The sequence below is a fragment of the Marmota flaviventris genome, chromosome 4 (genome assembly GCF_047511675.1).
Source record: "Marmota flaviventris isolate mMarFla1 chromosome 4, mMarFla1.hap1, whole genome shotgun sequence".
Taxonomy (NCBI): Eukaryota; Metazoa; Chordata; class Mammalia; order Rodentia; family Sciuridae; genus Marmota; species Marmota flaviventris.
Genome location: NC_092501.1, coordinates 77,072,927 through 77,089,978, shown reverse-complemented (window position 1 = coordinate 77,089,978; position 17,052 = coordinate 77,072,927).

Here is a 17,052-nt window from a genome sequence, read left to right as displayed (position 1 = left end):
AAATAACAGGCAAGCTGAAACATTCCCTGAACCCAGAAGGTTCTGGCTTTGTATAGCCTGCAATTTTTCAAGGATGAAAAAAATTAATAATAAAAAGCCAAAAAACTTCTTTGAGAAATGAGTCCGAGGCATTAAGTGAACTCCCCATGCGGCGGATTTTGTCTCTATGGGTTTGATACCTTGGCTCTGATTTAGACATTTCACATACTGGGGAAAGGTCTGAAATGTTAATGCCTCAAGACCCTGCCACAGTTTACAGAAAGCACCTTCTCCTTCAAAAGCTTCTGTGTTAATCAAAGGTGATTAAAACCAGGTCCCCACCAGGGGCATTCTTTCACAGCTCTGAACAAGTAAGAAAAAGCAGAGATGATTATCTGGCCAGCACAGCAGAAATTTGCTCCTTTCTATAAAAATATACATGCTGACAAAACAAGCACCGTAGATTTACAATTTGTCTGATTTGATCACCTTTCAGCACAGGAAAACCTGGCTTATATATTCCATTAGAGGGGCTGCTGTGGGGTTTGTCCATAGAGGATGAATCCCAGCCTGGGACAGAACCAGAGATCAAGCTCTGTGTCACCCTGGATGTCACCTTCAAAATTCACCTTCAATATTCCAGCTCCCCTCCAGACCCCAGGCAGAAGTGTTCTTCTATTCTTTGTACTTCTGCCACCCTTTGTTTGGCCCTTTGCAGCATGAGATCTATTGTAATATATGCATCCATCCTAGATCATAAGCTATGAAACCTTCCTAAATTGCTATGAGCTTCTCCTTAGAAAACCCTTGGAAAAAATCAGTATCATCATTTCTGTTTAGACACAGCAGTGACCATCAAGGCTACTGACAAGGTAAGTAATCGTAGGATAGATCCAAAGCATACCTTTCTTCATGGGGAGGGCTCAGTCAGAGGAATACCAGCCTCATGAGGAGGATTCATATGAACTGCAGAAGTGAGAGGATACTCATGGCTGGCACCTCCAGGGTTCTAACAGTGGCTACCCTCTTTCCTGGTAAGTCCTCAGGAGAGGATATCTTCAACCTCATTAGAAATAAAAATCTATACAAATTAAAAGAATCAGATGCTACTTAAATCTGTAACCTTAGTAAGATTATTTAGATAATTATTTTGATAAAGCCAAGATTGGATAGTTACTCAGGCACTATTTGTATGTATTGGATAGAAAATGTATTGGTACACATTTTCCAAAAAGCAGAATTTTTCAAGGAAAAGAGTTAGAGATATAAGCAAAGATACATGTTTTAATATGCTCACTGAAGTTCTGTTTTATAATTAAGTAATCAACAACAAACTTAAAGATGCAATCAATATGTGTAGTAATGTATCAGTAGATGCCAAGATATGTAGCTGTAACAAACAAATGTTGAAATTTCAGGGGCTCCACACAACAAAGGTTTATTTCTCATTTAAAGCCTGAAGTAGGTTGGTATCTTCAGGCAGCTTTCCCCCAAGTGACTTTTGGAGGCAGGCTGCTTCCAAAATGTGGTTTATCATTTATTGGTGCTGGTAAAGGGAAAGACAAGCTAGGTATAGACTCAGTATCCATCATTTTTTCTTATAACTTTTGGCCAGCAGTCAAAGTATAAGGAAGATTTGATATGCAGATCTACCAAATATTCCGAAAAGGGGAATAGTTTAGAGAACTCATGGCATTGACTCTCCCAGTGTCTTAGTCCATTTTGGTTCATTACAATAAAATACCTGAAGCTGGGACTTTATAAAGAGAAGAAGTTTATTACCTTACAGTTTTTTTGTTTGTTTGTTTGTTTTTTAGAGAGAGAGAGAGAGAGACAGAGAGAGAATTTTTTTTAATGTTTATTTTTCAGCTTTTGGCGGACACAACATCTTTGTTTGTATGTGGTGCTGAGAATTGAAGCCAGACCGAACGCATGCCAGGCGAGCACGCTACCGATTGAGCCACATCCCCAGCCCCATTACCTTACAGTTTTGAAAGGTAAAATTTCAAGATTGCACAGATGACCTAATCTGTTGGGCCTCTAATGAGGGCCTACTGGCTGCATCACAACATAACAGAAATGGCATCATGTGGTCAAAATGCATGCAAGAGTGATCACATGGTGAGAGAGTAAGAAAGAGACTGGGGAGGAGCTGGGCTCATTCTTTGATAACAACCTACTCTTGCAGGAACTGGTTTACTCTTATGAGACCCAACCAACTCCATAAAACCAGCATGAGTTCACAAGGGCACTTATGACCCATTAGGCACCACCTCTAAGGTTCCACCAACTTTCTGTACTGTTACATTGGGACCAAACCTCAATATGAGTTTTGACGGGAAAAAAAAATCACTTCCAAACCACAGCAACCACCAATGACTGAGTGATACATTGCATCTTCATTCAGGGGAACTTCATGCAGCCATTCAAAGTCTGCTCAAAGAGCATTTAATGAGCTGTGAATATATTTATAAGCTGTGATGTTTAACAAAGGAGGAACATCATATTAAATATGTGCCCATGAGAATATGCACAGTTGATACCAGCATGTTAACTGGGTTAATTTTAGTTGAATTTTTTTCCTTCTTCATTCTTTTTCAGCTGTTCCCCAATTTCTCTTCAATGGGCACACATCATTTTCAAAATGAAAAATTGGCAGAAGTTGTTGATTAAAAGTGCTACTTATGATACATTTAACAATAAATAATAACAAAGTGACTATGAGGCAACTAGATCTGTAAATATAGTTATTCCAATTCTTAGACCAAGGCTGGGGAACTTTTCAAAGAACTCATCTGGCCCCCTGAGAATCCCTGATGAACTGATGGGAATATGTGTGTTTGGGAGGCAGAGGAGTTTTAGAAAGAATTGATAGTGTGATAGTCTGGCAAAAGGAACAGGCCTGGAATGGGAAGATGAAGATAATTTTCCACACTTGTACATATATCAGGGTTCCTGGGAGAGAGATCTTTACCTCTTGTAGCCTACATTTTTTTCTTCAAGGTTGTCATGAAGCAGTGTCTCTAAAATGTGCTCTCAAGGTATCCAGTGATAAAAGCATTCCATAATCTAGGGACAAGCTGGATTAAGTCAAGATAAGCAGACTTCTTTATTTCAGAGCTTATTTGAACTCTGAATACAATAATGTGTCTCCTAAGTCACAGACAGAATCAGATATAAATGTGTAACATGTTCCAAATGACTTCACCAAGGAAGTCTTCTTCTAGGAACAGTCTATAGAACTAGAACTCTGCCAAACACCATGGAAACACTCATTTCATGAGATACTTTTAATTTTAGTCAGTTTTTCATCACTATGACCAAAATACCTCACCAGAACAATTTAGAGGAAGAAAAAGCTTATTTTGGCTCAAAGTTTCAGAGGTTTAGTTCATGGTTGGCTGACTCCATATCTCTGGGCCCAATGTGAGGCACCATGGCTGAAAGTTGTGGTGGAGGAAGGCAACTCAGGACACCACAACAAGAAAGCAGACAGAGAGCTCTGCTCACCAGGAATAAAATTAGGTCATGCCCCCAGTGACCTACTTCCTCCAGCCACACCCTGCCTGCCTACTAATCCATACCAGTGGATAAATTCACTAGGTAGGTTAAAGTACTCAAACTAATCTGTTCACCTCTCATGTGAGATTTTCAAGCATGAGATCTGGAGGTACATCTCATATCTAAACCATACTTACATACAAGGCATATGTAACTGTAATATATTAGCTTTAGGAAGGGTTTGCAGTTTTTGCATTATTCAAGAGTATTTTATAGAATTAGAAAGTCACATGGTATGTCATGGTCTCAGCTTCCATCTCTGCTTTATTCACTCATTGATTCAGTCTTGGCACATCTGGAGCTTGACAGAAACAGAGACTCTTAATAAGATCATATTCCAACTGAATGAGATGAAGCATTGTGAACACCAGACGTGAACAATACCGATTCCTGCTGTAACATTATGGGTCAGATCACAAGCATTGGGAGAGATGGGAAGGGCGACACTACACAGTGGCTTGGGAATCTCAAGTCATAGCCTGGGTCTCCCAACTGCAGGGAAGGAGGCAGTGGAGGGCAGGAGTTTCTGCATAGTGATAAAGAGCAGAACTTTGAACATATATTTTTCTGATTCTTTTCATCCCTTATGGCCACCCCTGCTGGTTTAGCCCAGAAATACAAGTGAGGTCCAGAGTTCTTAGCACTAAGCATATGTAGAAGGACACATGGAAGTGTCTAGTACAGCATCCATAAAAACAATGACAACAAATCCAATGATTGCAGGGATTAAGCAGGCAATATAATGAGCAAAATGGGTAAGGTAACAATAAAGGGAGTAGGGACTGTGAAAAATGCATCATCCCAAAGAGAGCAGTGACTTATCTCTAGCAAATTGTTATGTAAAAATTTAGGCCCCTTGGTGTCAGGTCTTCCAATTGTTTGAGAAAAGTCAGAAATCTGAGTGTTTAAAATAAAATGTACCCATGGCCAGTTGCACTCTGAATTTTATCAATTTCCAATGTGAATTTCCATTTGCTCAGCCAGACCTTCCAAGTTACCTTTTACTCCTCTATTCCACTCTGCACTATTCATCAGCGTAGCTTTCTGTGTCCATTACTGAATGCTTCCAGAATTTGAACTCTTGTAACCACCTGCATCCCAGCCAACCCTGTCACCTTCTCCTGCATTTCTGAAGTAGCCACTTTACTACTATCCCCATTTCCACCCTTATTCTCTTACATTCTAGTCAACATATTGTGGCCAGAGAGAACTTGTTAAAACAAAGAATGGGTCAAGACACTTTCAAGAGTCTTCGATGGCTTCTCTTTAGACACAGAGTCAAATTCAAAATCCATTATTCTGTTTGCCCTTCCCAGACAACCACAGTCCCCAACCAACCATCTCCCTTGCTCACTTTGCTACACCCAGGATGGTCCCTTTGTAGGACCTCTGAAATCCCAGGCATGCTCCAGCTCAAAGAGTTACCACTTGCTGTGTCCCCTGCCAGGGATGCTCTTGGACCAGCCACCCATCAGCTTTCCTCCTTTACCTCCTTCAGTTCTCTGCTCAACTGCTGTCCAGCTCTGAGTGACTTATTTAAAATCAAGTCTCCTTCTTGGCCCTTTCCAGCCTTCCTAATCTCCTTTCTTTTACTTACCTTTCTCCACAACACTTAGCATTACCTGCCATGCCTGATATTTTTCTTAATTATTTCTTGATATTAGTTCTCCTAAAGTGAGAATGCAAGGTCTCACAAGGAAAGGAATGTTATGGTTTGGATATGAAGTATCCCCCAAAAGCACACATGTGAGACAGTACAAGAAGGTTTGGAGGAGAAATTATTGGGGTATAGCCTTAACCTAATTAGTGAATTAATCCCTAATGGAAATAACTGGGTGGTGACTGGAGAAGATGGGGTGTGGCTGAAAGAAGCAGTTTATTGGGGGGCGTGGCTATGGGCTATATATTTTGTATCTGGAGAGTGGCAACCTCTCTCTCTCTGCTGTCTGATCATCATGTGAACCACTTCCCTCTGCTACACTCTTCTTCCATGATGATCAGCCTCATCTTGACCACCAAGGAATGGAGTCTGCTGTTGGTGGATTGAGACCTCTGAATCCATGAGCCTCCAAATAAACTTCCTCCTAAAATTTTTCTGGTCAGATCTTTTAGTCACAGCAGTGAAAAATCAGACTAAAACAAGGAAGTTGATATGTATTGTTCACTGCAGTATTTCCAAATTCATCACATCAGGAATTAAAATTAATTGATGGAAAAATGGAAGGAAGAGAAATAAATGAACAAATATTCAACAAAGGGGTTCAGAATCTACAAATGAGAGCTCATAAAATAATTCATTGGCTAAAGTTCTGGTCAGGAACAAATTGTATTCGGAGACCAAGCTCTGAAGGCAAATGGAATTTTTCCTTCTGTGAAATGCCTTGCTTCCTTCTCTCCTTGTGTCCCCATGATAGCTCTGTGGTTAGCCAGGCAGATCTTTGATCTGGGCCTAGAGGAAAGAGATATAGACTGGAGCCACCTGGTCGTCGAATATTTACTCATTTATTGTTCTGCCTTTCTTCCCTTTCAGTCATTTTTTAACTTCTGTGGGCTGGAAATATACCCAGGTGACCCTGAACCAGTCACAGTCATTTGGGCTGTGATTTGGGCTTTAGGCTTAAGATTTTCCTGCTGTGAAATATGATGGACAGCCTCTCTCAAGTTCCTTTGACTCTAGGAAGACATTAAAATTCTAAAATTCTTCAGGAACTCAATTGTAAAAGTGCAAGTGAGATATTTCTATTGGAAAAAATGTACTCCATGGAGATTAAGTAAATTCATCACATCTAATACAAACTTTGGTAGCACTCTCCTGTGTATCAGCATACAACAGGAAAATTATCACCATGTTGGAAAAGCAGAACAGATCCGTGAATCTCTGGTCAGTGTTGGGATACATTTTCATGTGATTGCTTAGCAAATCTTGGATTGCTGAAAACAAGCTCTCAAAGGGGAATAAGGAAGGCTGAGCCAGCACTCAGCATCAGATGAAATACAGGTTAATCTTCATCCTTCTGTGTTCTCACATAATTTGAGTGAATACTTGGACTTGTGAGGCACGGCCTTCTGGGGGTGATGCTGCTTAGAAAATAAATAAACAGAAAATCACCACAACTCTTTGATTTTTCTTGCCAACTATGGCTAAAATATAAGGCATCTTAAGAAGATAACTGTAATGACAGATAAGTGCCAGATGGAGATAATTAATCAAACATCTTATTAGTCGAGGTGGCTCCAGACCCAGGCACTCCATCTCCATTCACCCAGTCATTATGATGGATGGGGAAGGTCTATCCCCTGAAGATAGACATTTGAGATTCTTTTGAGATTTTAGGCCATGCCCTTATGTCACCTTTTAAGAAGAACCATCTTAAGGCCAGAGGGCTTTCTTTGAAATTCTTATCCCTACCTCAGACTACCCAAAGTGGACTCTCCAGGCTCTCTTTAGGCTGGGATCAGTGAGTTCATTTAAAATGGAATAGAATCAGATGCCACTGATGGTGTGAGGTTTTAGTGAAGTTCCTGCCTTAATTTATAGGGATTGCATTCTTGACCAGAGAAAGTAGCTGCATTCACATGTCCCTAGAGTCTATATGTGGATCGCCTCCTCTGCTTCCTACCTCTACCATTTAGTTTTCCAATGTTCTTTCAGAGATGGATAAGCACATAGATTCACTCCAAAGAAAAGATTGAGAAGTCATAATTTCCGTTCCTGGTGAAAGCCACTGCAGGATCTCAAAATATTGACAAGAGGATAAAGAAAACTCTCAATTAGAAGCTGTGAACCACTTAAAAAGCCTCTCTAATGCAATTAAAATGCATGAGATACCATCCAAGTTAAAGGGACTAGGGCATATAGAAGAAAAATAAGTTTATCTGATTAAATCTTCAAATGAAGGAAGGGAAAAAATCACTACAAAGTATAAAGGCAATGAACAAAATGAAAATCCATTGTTCTACATCGTTACTTGAAATCGGTGTGAATGAGCTGAATTTCCTTACCCAAAGGTGAAGAAATTCAGATAGAATAAAAAAGGAGAATTCAGCAATAAACTTCTCAGAAGGATCACACTAAAAACAAAACAACAGAGGGTATACAAAGACAGAATAGAGGTCCATATTCATATTCTTCCTGTGGGTACATCCAAAAATTTGGACATTATAAAACACAACAGTAGAAGAATGAAAGTAGAAAGAAAAAAGGTAGACCATCTAGGAAACTCATATTCCAAAATGATATGGTGTTGCGTTCTCAAGTTACATGATAGTCAAATTTCTGAAACAAACAAACAAAAAAGACTTAAAAACATTCAGACAGAAAGACTAACTTAAATATTAAGAGAAAGCAAATCAAATCCACAAATTTCTCTTCAGAACTTATGGAAGCCAGCGGGAAGTGCCACATTTTTCAATACTGAAGGAAAAGAGCTGTCAACTCAGGATTCCATATTAAGTGCAATTATCTTTCAGGAAATAAGGGAAAATGGGGACTTTTTAGGAGGTAGTCTTTCCTTCTCTTTGATTTCTTAAATTATGTTTAATAATTGAAGCAAAATTTGTAATAACATTTGATGTTTTCCTCAAAGTGGGTAAAGTATTGAAGACAACTTTTTTTTATGAATGGGGAAAGAATAAAGGATAAAAAAGTAAAGTTTCTGTACTTTCACTGCCAAAATGTCAAAAGTAGTGAACTATGATGTTATGTACATGTAATGTAATTACCTAAGTAGTCACTAAAAATGCCATATATAGGATGTCACACACAAAAAAATTTATATACAAGTCAAAATGTAATTCTAAAATATGTCCAAGTAGCAGGGCATGGGAGTGAATGTCTGTAATCCCAGCAGCTCATGAGGCTGAGGCAGGAATTTTATGAGTTCAAACCCAGTCTCAGCAACTTAGCAAGGCCCTAAGTAACTCAGTGAGACCGTGTATCTAAATAAAATTTTAAAAAGCCTGGGGATGTGGCTCAGTGGTTTAGTCCCCCTGAGTTCAATCCCTGGTAATAAAAATAACAATTATACACACACACACACACACACACACATATGTATGTGTATATGTGTATATATGTATGTGTATGAAGTCAATAAACAGAAAATTAAAAAACAAAAATCAGGACAGTCAGAAAACAAAAATATATATTAATTATATTGATATAATATATTTATGATTATTATAAATATAAATGGTCTAAATATACCAAATAAAAAGCAAAAGCAGAGGTTGGTAGTGTTGATTAAATAAAATAGTATGATACAACTATGCATTGTCCTCAAAAACTCACTCCAGATAGACCAACATAGATAAGTTAAAAGTGAAAGAACGAAAAATATGTGCTGAAGCAATTGGCATCTATAGGCAAGAAAAATTAACCTCAACTGAAAACTCACATTTTATACAAAAATATCTCCCAATACATTATGGGTTTTGCTATAAAGTGCAAAATTATAAAACATTTAGAAGGTAACACAGCAGAAAAGCATCACAACTGAAAGCTTGGTGAAGAGTTCTTAGACATGACACCAAAACTACAATAAAAAAAATCAACAAACTGGACTTCATCAAAATGAAATACTTTTGCTTTGTGAAAGACCCTGCTAAGAGGAAGTAAAGATAAGCTATGTCCTTTGAGAAACATCTGTAAATCACATATCTGACAATGGCATCATATCTAAAATTCATTAAAAAATTTCAAAAAGTAGTGATAACAAACCAAATATTCTGGGATTAGAAAATTTAAAAAGACATGACAAGATATTTCACCAAAGAAAGGCTATGGTTTACAAACAAGCACATGAGAAGATATTCAGCATCAGTAGCCACAGGGGGAAAATCAAAGACCTGTGAAATAAAACTACATACCTTTAAGAACAGTTAAAATCTGAAATAGTAATAATAACAAAATTTAGAAACAAATACTTCACAAATTGCTAATGCAAATGTAAAAGGATATACAGTCACTGTAGCAAATAGTTTGTCAGTTTCTTTCAAAACTAATCTTACTAAACATATATAATTGAAACTGACTTCTAGGCATTTATCACAATGTAATAAAGATTTATATGTACACAAAAACCTATACATGAATTAAAATTCATAGCATTCTTATTTTTAATAGACAAACACTGGAAATGAGCCAGATGTTCTTCAACAGGTAATAGGTTAAGCAAAGTGCAAAACACCTATATCACAGAATATTCCTCAGCAACAAAAAAGGGGAATAAAGGGAAGTGATGGTATAAGAAAAGGAAAGACAGTAGAATGAATCTGGCATAACTTTCTTATGTACATATATGAATACACAGTGAATCTCACCAACATGTACATCCACAACACTTGGATCCTAATTAGAATAACATATATTCCATGCTTGTGTAACTATATCAAAGCGGTCTCTAATGTCACATATAACTAAAAAGAACAACAACAAAAAAGAAGAAGCTATTGATATACACACCCCTTAGATGAAACTGAAGGGCATTATGAAAAAGTCAATTCAAAAAGGCCATATGTTGCTTGATTCCATTTATACAGCCTTCTTGAAATTACAAAATTATAGAAAGGCAAAAGTGATTAGTTGTGTAGGGTGTTGGGGATGACAGGGCAAAAGGAATAGAGGTGACTACAAAGTACTGGCATGGGATAATGTTAGGGTGAGGAAATAGCTCTGTATTTTGAATGATCAAGTGGTTCATGAATCTACAAATGACACAAAACTATATACACATTGTACACACGTCAACTTCTTTCCCAATCTTGGTTAGATAAATTGTAACCATTCTTTGAAGCTGAGTGAAGGGCACAAAGAACTTCTCTGTACTATCTTTGCAACTTCCAGTGAACTTATAATTATTTCAAAATAAATCATTAAAAATGCAGCAACAAAAACAAAACCCAACAAAGATGAGTTGGAAATGAAGGAATGGGCAAAAATATAAGCAGATTATGACAAAAAAGAAAGAGAACTGTTGATAATAAAATCAGATAAAGTGAAATTCAACACCAAAAACCTTAAATAGAGATAATTAATGATAAAGGCACCAATAATAAATATGTCACCCATAAAAATATAAAATTATCCTCAACTGTTTATGCTAATTTGTGAGTAAAATAAATAAAACTTTCTATAAATACTTCTATAGTATTTAGAAGATATACCTTTAGAAGAAGCTCACTCATAGCAGTTTTAACATATTCTTTTTTTAATATTTATTTTTTAGTTGTAGTTGGACTCAATATATTTATTTATTTTTATGTAGTGCTGAGGATTGAACCCAGGGCCTTGCGCATGCTAGGCAAGCGCTCTATCACTGAGCCACAACCCCAGCCCTTAACATACTCTTACAGTTCAAGTATAGACTCTGGTAATATAATCAGTGAACCTGATTTAATTAACATATAAAAAGTGCCACTGTATTACAGAGTATGTTTTATTTTCTTATTGTATGAAATATTTATAAAAATACACTAAGAAATTGATTACAATTAAAATCTCAGAATTTGCAGAGAGAGCAGGTATACAAGTTCAATTTATATTCATTATTCAATTAAATCAAACAAACATCTGGGCTAAATGGTGCACACCTTTAATCCCAGAAACTCAGAAGGCTGAAGCAGGAGGATCACAAGTTGGAAGCCATTCTGGGTCACTTATGAGGCCCTATCTCCAAATAAAATATAAAAAGAATTATGATGTAGCTCAGTGATAGAGCACCTCTGGGTTCCATGCTTAGTACTGGAAAAAAATAAAACATATCAAAAAATGATTAAAATATCTGTTTTGAAAATGGAAAAATAGCCTTTCAATTATCTTCTGTATCAATGGTAAAATTACATAGAAAATTACCTATAATTCAATGTAAAAGCAGCCCTTTCATATCAAGACCTGTGTTTTAAGATTAAAATTGTATTCAAACACAATTTTTGTCTTTAAATGTTTTTAGTTTTAACAGGCAGCCTAAAAATAATTAAGCCAACAACAAAATAACATTCTGCATCTATATGAAAATATCTATAAGGGAACACACAAAACTAGAAATAAAACTGACAGTTGAGGAAAACTTTAGCTAATATATTATGTTTGATGCTTTACCTTGAGTATGCACATTATTTGTGAAACAAATCCATAGTTTTTAAGGAAGAAAAAAAGAACTGATGAGTATATTGCATGTCTAATTAAAAAATAAAGGTAGACAAAAACAAAGACTTTGTAAGAATAACTCTGGGTGATTTTAAAGAATAGTAAGAGAATATAAAATGTAGAAGTCAATCCCAATCAAGTTGAATGTGGTAGCAATTCACTTTGGTGGGACTGACAGAGTCTAACGTGTGTCTCCTGAGTCACCTGTCCATGATCACAGGTCTTTCTCAATTCCACTAACTCAAGGATCCTCGTAGTCAGAAAAGGTAATTTGTGGAAGAGGGTTGGATTTGAATTACAATACCTGGTTTAAATCCCAGCTCCATCACGTAGCAGTTCTCTGTCCTTTGACAAGTCACTTAAACCCTCTTAACTTCAATTGTGGGTGGTTTTTTTTTTTGAGCATAAGAATGAGAACCCCTCACAGACCAGTGGTGTGGATAAGTTCACACATACATTTGCACATATGTATACACATATGTAAAAGTATGTGTTGCCACATGTGGATGCACATATACAAATATGTCTGTGTTTGAGACCTAGAACTACAGGTTTTTAAATAGAAATTAAAGATTGGTTCTAGAATACTAATGGTATTAAAATAACTAAGTGGGAGGTCAATAGTTGGAAGTATCTCTAATGCCCCAGGATTCTTCAAAAACAAGCCATCAAAACTTAACTTGCTATATCTATATACATGGCCATATAACCAATGTGATTCTGCAACCTGTACACTTGGAAAAATGAGAATTCATACCCCATTTAAGTCAAATGTATGATATGTCAAGATCTGTATTGCCATGAGCAACTAATAAAAAAAAAACTAGGACTCATATCCTGCAAATAGCTAATTTAAAAGAAAACAAAACTTTTGTTCAGCCAATCATAAGTGGTCAACTAGACACAATTGTCTCAAACTTTCTACCTGTATAGTCCAAACAAGGCAATTACTCAAATTTTAACCAAATAGCTTCTTTGCTTCTTTGTTTCATGAATTGCTATCTACTCAAATAGACCCTTAAATTTTAACATGTGAAAGTTTGCCTTTTAACAGTGGTGACTGTCTTATCTTGGTGGAAATTTGCTCTCTGGGTGTCCCCATTTCCTCTGGATAGTGGCTTGCTGCAGTCTGGCTGGGCAAAATAACCGGGGGGTGACAAGCAACTTGTGAAGGTTGAAACAGCGGGAGCCGCTTTATTGTAGGACAGCAGAGGTATTTATACATAATTGAATACGCAGCTTGACTCAATTTAGCATCATCCAGTTACAGCAATCAGTCATTAAGGAATCCTCATCATCTTAATAATTTTACACAGCTCAACTTAATTGACATAATCTAGACACAACAGTCAGTCATTAAGGAATCTCCATCATCTTAATGGCTCGATGGCGTTACTTCTCAAACTACTCTTCCTAGCAAAGTGCCAGGTGCCATCTTGACTTGGTTGTAGCTCTCAACAGTGGCTCCCTTGTACGGATCCTGAGACATGATGCCTGCAGGTGTCCTGCAGCAATGGTAGATGTTCTGTGGACAAGATACATACTATTTTGTTGGGGCTACTTGAGCAGCACTAAAATTGGCAATGAAAACTTGTCTCTGAAAAATGGCACATTTTATTTTCCCACAGCTGGGGCCATGTCAGAGGCATTAATGCTGCACTTGCTAAATACCTCAAAGACCAACTGAGACCCCTAGCCAAGTCAGGCAAACAGCTGGCTGGGTACCAGTCTCCCCAGGGTAATGTTGAGAACTCTGTCTGAATGCTCAGAGCCTGGTATACCCTATATCCCAGAACAGGGGAAGCAAAAAGCTGAGTGAAAGAGGCCAGGGGCAGGGTGACAGAGATAAGTTCCACTCTAACCTTAAGTGTCTTTCTGCAGACCCCTCAGGTCCAATCCCTGCCCCAGGTGCCTCAACCAACACAGTCAACATAGCATTGGTTGTCAATCAAATGTTTGTTTGTCCTTCTCTTTCAGGAGGACATAGTCAACCTAGAAAACAGATTAAATACAGGAGCAGAAATTCAACTACCCCGGAAGAGAACTGGGGCATTAAATATACTGCCAGCAATGAGGGTGTGTTCTCAAAAGTATAGACCACTGGGAAACTAGAATCAGTCCTTCATTAATCAAGTGTGTACCAGCATATGGAGTGTGTTAATCAGCTTTCCAACACTGTGACAAAACTCCTGAGATAAACAATTTATAAGGCATAGGGGTGAATTTTGGCTCATAGTTTTAGTGGTTTCAGACCATATTTTTCTTCATTGCTTTTGGACTTGTGAAAAGGCTAAACATTATGACAGAGAGTGCATGGTGGAGCAAATCTCATGGCAGCCAGGAAGCCAAGGCAGAATCAGGAAGGGATTGGATACCAATATTCCCTTCAAGGGCACTCTTCCAGTGACTAAGTGCCAGAAGGTGCAGGACTCAACCTGCATACTATTTCTTCTGTGGATGTTAGGGTGCTGGAACTGCATTCAAGTGGACCAGGTCACGCGCCCATCAGCATCCGTGAGTAAAGCACTAGGAGTGGGAACCATGCTGGCACAGATCCACAGAGCTGAGAAACAGCCACAGAAGTGAAGTGCTTGACCAGAAGGGAGAGCTTAGACAGCACAAGATTCCAGTAAAACACAATTTTAAATACAGTTATCAGATTAGAAATCCAAACAGTGAGCACTTAAGAGCAAAGAGGTGCATTTAAAAAGAAAGTGCTGTGCTCGGCACTTTCTGGATGGGTAAGAGTTATGGTCATTGTGCTTTTAGTGCTTGAGGAGGGTTATAAATAGTTAAGAAAAAGAGATTTTTCCATCTCTTCTGTTCTTTCAAAATGTGCAAGTGTGAACACACACACGACTTTAATACTGGCTTAAATCTTCAGACAGCTTCAAAACCTACAATCAAGAAATTACTTGCAGGGAAGATTGAATGTACCAAGTTTTATCCAGCAGTGAGTTATGCCAAAGGAGCTAAAAACTTGAAAATTTGAAGTAAAATCGGGATACAAACTAGGATTATTAGGCTTGGTGGAAGACAGCAGGCTCCCCTTCCAACCTGGGTGCCCAATGGGGCAGCACAAGAGGAAAGCAAAGAGCAAATGAACATGTAACTAAGCTAGGTAGTCATGCATCTGAAGTAGCAGAGTAACAAGATAGATATTACCTGGGAGAATCTCCTTCAGAAAGAAAAGAATCTGCAGTAAATTATCAAGTCATCACCTAAAGAGACCATATAACCAAACTTCAAGTGGGGAGAACAATGCAAAGCTCAGAGGGGGAAAAGGCCTTGGTGTCTTCATCAGAGGAGGCAGGGCTGGGGGTGGTGAACAGGTGAGAGGCACAGGGCTTTAGGACAGAAGGCAGGGAGATAGGTGTGTGGGGAAGACAGTGTGGGATCTGTTGGGTGGTGGGCCGTTCTAGGGCCTTGAACAAGTGTGTTGAATCTGGTTCCTGTTTGGAAGAATTAAGGGCTGCTGTGTGGTGAGTGGCTGAAAGAGGAAAAGTAGATAAAGCAGCTTGGAGGTCATTGCAAAGGAGGAGAGAGAAAATGATGACAATTAGCACAGAGATGCATAAGGTGTATGGGGATTGACTGGGGGATTCATTGGAGCAAGGGAGTGAAAGAATTGAGCCAGACTCTTAAGTTTTGGGATTGAGCAAATAATGGAAGGAGTCACTTCCTGAGATGAGGATACCAAACTGCAAAGTGGGGAATGTCATTTGCTGCCTTATCAGAGCTAAAGGTTCTGTGGATGATGTAGATGTGAAATGTAAGTCATAGTGATAGGTGTCCTCCATGGGTGAGGGTGGATATGACATGAGCCCTACAGAGGAAACACGATTTACTTCCTTACTCCTACCATGGCTCACTCCAACTCCCACTGAAGGCTGGGTGGGACTTTCTGTAAACATCCATCAGCAAAGTGGTGACAGAGAGCACTGATGGGGCTCCAAGCCTGCTGCTCAGATATTTATCATGGGCTTCTTGGTATGGCCAAGAGAAATTGGAAGAATCAAGTCAGAATGTCTGGAGAAATTATGCATTTCTCTCACTTTTCAACAGTGTTGAAGATTCATATATGGGCCTCTCCCAAGCTAGTCTGATAATAGACCTGGCACCAGTAGAATGATTGTTATGAAAGGAACTTGGGAATGAGTTCAACTGTTTTTCAGAGAAGATGGGCTGTCCACAATGGAAGATTTGGGTACATATTCAGAGATAGTGAGGTTTCCAAGATCCCATAATGACTACATGAACCAATCCAAGGATCAGAAGGACTCACTATGGTGAAAGCACCATATTTTGTAAGAAACACAATGTTTCTAAGGGAACCTCAGGGAAATTGCAAAATTTATGACTTTAGTAAGGGTAGGACCCTATGAGTTGTTGCAAAGGAAAAAAATCATAAATATTATCAGTGTCACTAATATAGGATTACTATACCCCTTTAGCTTCCAAAGGCAACATGCCTTGAGCTCTCAGAAAAAAATATGTCCTGCCAACATAGCAGTCTTATACTCCCCTACACGCAGCACTGCTGGAAGACCTAGCCCATAGTTCTATGATGAGAAAATGGGACATACTTGCAGTCTTTCATCCACAAAAAACACAAAATTGGTGTCTAGCCCAGTCACATGATGAGAGTAGTTATGCCCAAATGTTAATAATGAAGTTTACTTTTTTGTAAACAGCAAGTTAAATAAAACTGCAAGTTAATCACATTTATAAAAAAGTAAATTGTATTATCACTTGTATTCCAGTCACTTAAGAGTTATCTATGTTCTAGAGAGTAAGGATGTGTGTATAATAGTTAAGCTAGACCTGGCCCTCATGTTATGGACCTCAAGCAATTTCAGCCAACCATTTTTTCTGAGCCAGATAATGTTATGATGCAATTGAATGAAAGGCCACTGCTGTGCTATAACAGCTAGAACAGTGTGGATAAAATAGAAGCTTCCTGGTATGGGGAGCAAATCCTGCATAACATTGCAACAACTGGAGAAAATGCTACAATTCATTCAATTACCAAGACATAGCCCCATTTATGATATAATTTGGAATTCTGGTTTTACTGAGTTTTATGCTACTTACTGTTTTGTCCTTGCCAAAGCTGTGATTTTCCACTTGACATGAGATCCTGTGTTTGACTTTGGAACTCATGCTATAACGCAGCCTCCTTAGTCCTCATGAGCATAGATTAATGCTGGCTGGATTTGGAAATCTGAGGGACAAATTGAAGTGCAGGATGTTTAAAACTACAAATTTATTTCCAAAACAGTAGTCCCGCATAATTTGCTTGGTGCCTAGCTGGAGAGCACATTGTAATAGCTGCATGTGCTCCCAAGTTACATATTGATGATAGA